Source organism: Cervus canadensis, chromosome 10, assembly GCF_019320065.1.
Source record: "Cervus canadensis isolate Bull #8, Minnesota chromosome 10, ASM1932006v1, whole genome shotgun sequence".
Lineage (NCBI taxonomy): Eukaryota > Metazoa > Chordata > Mammalia > Artiodactyla > Cervidae > Cervus > Cervus canadensis.
This window is the reverse complement of record NC_057395.1, coordinates 21406899-21410951: the sequence shown is the minus strand read 5'-3', so window position 1 is coordinate 21410951 and position 4053 is coordinate 21406899. Positions and strand designations below refer to the sequence as shown.

At 37.6% G+C, this 4053-nt stretch overlaps 1 non-coding gene across 1 annotated transcript; it reads right to left on the bottom strand.

Moving 5' to 3' along the window:
* Positions 1-3581: 3581 nt before the first annotated feature.
* On the bottom strand, positions 3582-3653 carry TRNAW-CCA. The gene has a single exon. It is a non-coding gene; the product is annotated as a tRNA-Trp (tRNA).
* Between the last annotated feature and the right edge of the window lie 400 nt (positions 3654-4053).

Genomic DNA, 4053 nt, shown 5'->3' with positions numbered 1-4053 from the left:
GAGAGCAAATCAAAAATTAAGTAAGTCAACTAGATCAAATCACATAAGAAACATAGTGATGGCCAGAAATTGACTGGATGACTATTTTGGATGGATGGTCATGGCATACCTTTCTTGGGAGGTGATACTGGAGCTGCAACCTGAAGGACATGAAGGTGTAAACCATGTAAAGAACTGAGGTAAGCAGGTAGGGAGAGAAAACAGCAACTGTAAAGGCTGAAAGGCAGCAATGAGCTTGGTTTCTTCTGGGAATGTGGAATAGGCTTGTGTGGTTCCTGCCTTGTGATAAAGGAGAAACGATACTGGAGACAAGCAAGGGCCAGAGCATGCAGAACCCCAGGAGTTTACAGGACGGCCTGGTTTTTCTTTTAATGCCATAGTGAAGGGCTGGAGGGTTTCAACTGGGGCAATGTGATTTAAAATTTTGAAAAATCACTCAGGCTGCTATGGCACAGCATATTAAAGGGGGGCATGGTGGAAAAGAGAAGATGTCACAATGGTTCAGACAAGCAAAAATTGTGCTTATACAGGAGTCAAGGCAGTGAAAATATGAGTCAATGCTTGTAGGATAGACTTTATTTTAGTAACAAGGATAACTTTTTGTTGAGAAGAAGAATGTCATCCATGAAGGGAAAGGGCTTTCAAAACTTTCTGGTTTGAGAAGGATTATTTGGTTCTTTCTATCTAATGAATTCTGCCCACTCACTGACAGAAGAAAAGCTCACAAAATTCACTCATGGTCTCTCCCTCTTAGTGCTTACCAGTCTATATTTCAACAGAATTTCACATCCTAAAATATACTTCAAATAAGAACGGCATGTTTCTCTTAGGACAATAAAAGATCATGATTTAAATGGCTATTTAAATTTTTCAAATGAAAGTTTGGCCGTCATCACCAGACACAAGCAATTTCATTTTCCAATACATTCCTTTAAATGACATTCTGTTGAATAGGAGGAAAACCAGAATGATGCTCACTCTGGTCATAAAGTGTAGAAATTGAAAAAAGATTTTCATGGAATACTGATCAGCTTTGGGCACAGAGGACCGACTTACTTTGAGAACCACTACCATGAAAGAAACTCATGCACAGACTGGATCCATGGGCCCCTGAAGCATCTTGACCCTCACAGAGCTTGTGGATGGGCAGAAGCTCTGCTACTTTTTGAACCAGATGATATTTCCAAGATGCTTTATTTATTGCCTGGCCCCTTGATAAGTTCTTGAGAACAGTGTTGTCTAGTAGAAACAATAATGCAATCCCCATATGTAAATTTACATTTTCTAGTAATCAAAAGTTTTTAAGTGAAATTAATTTTAATAAAATATTATTTTAGGTCAGTGTTTCCAAAATTCTCTTATTTCAACATGTGATCAACATATTAAAATTATTAATGACATCTTTTACTTTTGTTTAATACTAAAATTTTGAATTTGATGTATAGTCATCTCCATCTCAGTTGGACTAGTCACATTTCAAGTGTTCACAAGCCACAAGTGACTAATAGCTACTGCAGTAGACATCAGAGCTCAAGAATATGCATATACAATTTCCTATTAGCAAGAATTTTCTCTTAAATATCCAAAAATAAAATATTAATAACTAATGTCATATCACAGACAGACATGGCCCATTGTTAGTTCATAAGAAGAGGCTAATAACTGCTCAAAGATTTGCAACAATGTAGCATGAGAATGGCAACTTTGACCTTTGAGAAAATATAACCACATTTTAATAACTTCATGGACTATTTTTTTTTTTTTTGTCTTTGAGGCTTCAATGCTTTGCCTTAGAACCAAAAGGATACACACATTTAAAAAAAGGAAAAATTAAAAGCTGATTTTTTTTATTCCAGTTCTAAAAATAGATGAAGCTGCACAGGGACAATAAAATTATCCTTAAAATATTTTTCAGAACCCCTTAATGTCTGTGTATGGACTTATCTTTTCATGTTTAAATAATTAGAACAATCTCAAGGAGGAGAATCTGTATGACAAGATTGCAGTTGGGTGCCAAGGGATATATCTTGGTATTGCCAGGCTACAGATAAGAAAACCATAGCCAGGAGGGTGAAATGATCCCTTTGGCATCACAGTAAGGGCAGAGGTGGCAGGCACCTGAAATAGCACTTGGTTCCTGACCCCCAGGCTCTGCATCAGCATTGTCAGCATCATTGTTGCCCTGCATGTTTTGGGATGCATATGATGACCCAAATCTTTTCAAGCTGAGAGGCTTTTTGAACCTCTCAGATAAGGTGACATGAACTGATGATACTAATTTAGATGTTTTTTCCAAAGTCAACCTAAACACACTTTTTACAACTACAATTTAACTGCAATTGAAACTGCAATACTCTTGCCAGTTATGGATAGATTTAAGTAAGGAACACTTTCTGAACTAACTCACTCTGAAAAGACAGACAGAATGGTGTCACAAGGATAGAAACATCCTCAGATAGGAGGAATAATCCATGGATCTTTTAATGACAAGTCAGAATGTCTAGCTTAGAGTCTTTTTTTCCTATAGTATGACCAATGAAAATATATTTTCTAGAAACACAGTGAAGACTTCACTATTTTCCAGAGCCTGAAAACCTCTTATAGGACAATCAAGGACTGACAATAAGTCAGAAACAAATTTTTGACATCCTCACACAGGCAGGTAAATATATGAATAGCAAGGACTTAAAGAAGCAAAAAGATTTTTCTCAACCAAACCAACATTTTAGGAAATGAATGAATGAATTTATACATACACACATACACACTAGTATTTAGAGTTAGGCACTAGTCAAAGTTTTTAGCCCCTTTTACTTGGATGCATTTTACAAGGAACTGGAAGTTTGCAGAGGAATATGGTAGCTAACATACCTGGTTGGGAGAGATCATTACACTGCCTGTCTTTTTCTGTGGAACCATACTTAATCTTGCATTTAAAAGCTACAGCACGCTTTCTATACTCATTGAATGCTTCTTTAGGTGGTTGTATCTGTATTCATGGTGGGTTAGACTCAAAATGCCCTTCTTCTGCCTACTTTCATTCCTATGAAGGAAGCCACCAGACCCTGTACGCTTGCAGCCAGCAGCTGAGGCATGCAGACAGGCCAAGAGACCACATGTGCCTTGATGCAGAGATAAGGCAATGCATCCATGTTTATCTTTAATTTATTCTATGGGGAGTGAAAGGAACATACCACCACAGCCCAGCAAATTCTAAAACATCTTCTTCTAAATGCTAAAGTTAATAATTATTTTTGTAAGTAAAAACTTGATATATCAAAGAATCATATTTTCAGTGAGAGAAGAAACAGACTGAAGTAAAATGAACAATCTGGTGGCAAGTTTTATTTGGTTTCCACTATCTGGGGCAATAATCTATACTCACTAAAATAACAAATGTGAAGTAAAAGCATCTCCATTCACACTCTTTGCAATTTATAAAGTGAAAGTGAAAGTGAAGTCGCTCAGTCGTGTCTGACTCTTTGCGACCCGTAGACTGTAGCCTACCAGGCTCCTCTGTCCATGGGATTCTCCAGGCAAGAATACTGGAGTGGGTTATCGTTTCCTTCTCCAGGGGAATCTTCCCAACCCAGGGATCGAACCCGGGTCTCCCGCATTGGAGGCAGATGCTTTAACCTCTGAGCCACCAGGGAAGCCCAATTTATAAGTAGTAGGCAATTTCTAAAGCACTGTTGAGACCATGACTTTGCATTAGAGGATAGTCTGGGGGAGGGAAGGCTGCACTTTCACAAAAAGTAAGATGGGACTGATTTTACTCTCCCTCCTTTATTTTTTTCTTTCCTGGAATGTCCATGTAATAACACCACTGACACCTAGGCCCTTATAAATTGTCAATTGCAAACAATTTTCCTCAGTCTGTCCTAAGTGTTCATTCACTCTCAGACACACTCCCTGCTTTTCAACACATCTTTTCCCCTCTCATGGAAACTTGAAAGTTTCATTGAAACTTTATGTCCATTAGAAAGTTTTAACTCATGTTGAGTCAAATTATTTCTAATTATGACATATATTTTCTTGCCATAGTTGTTAGTA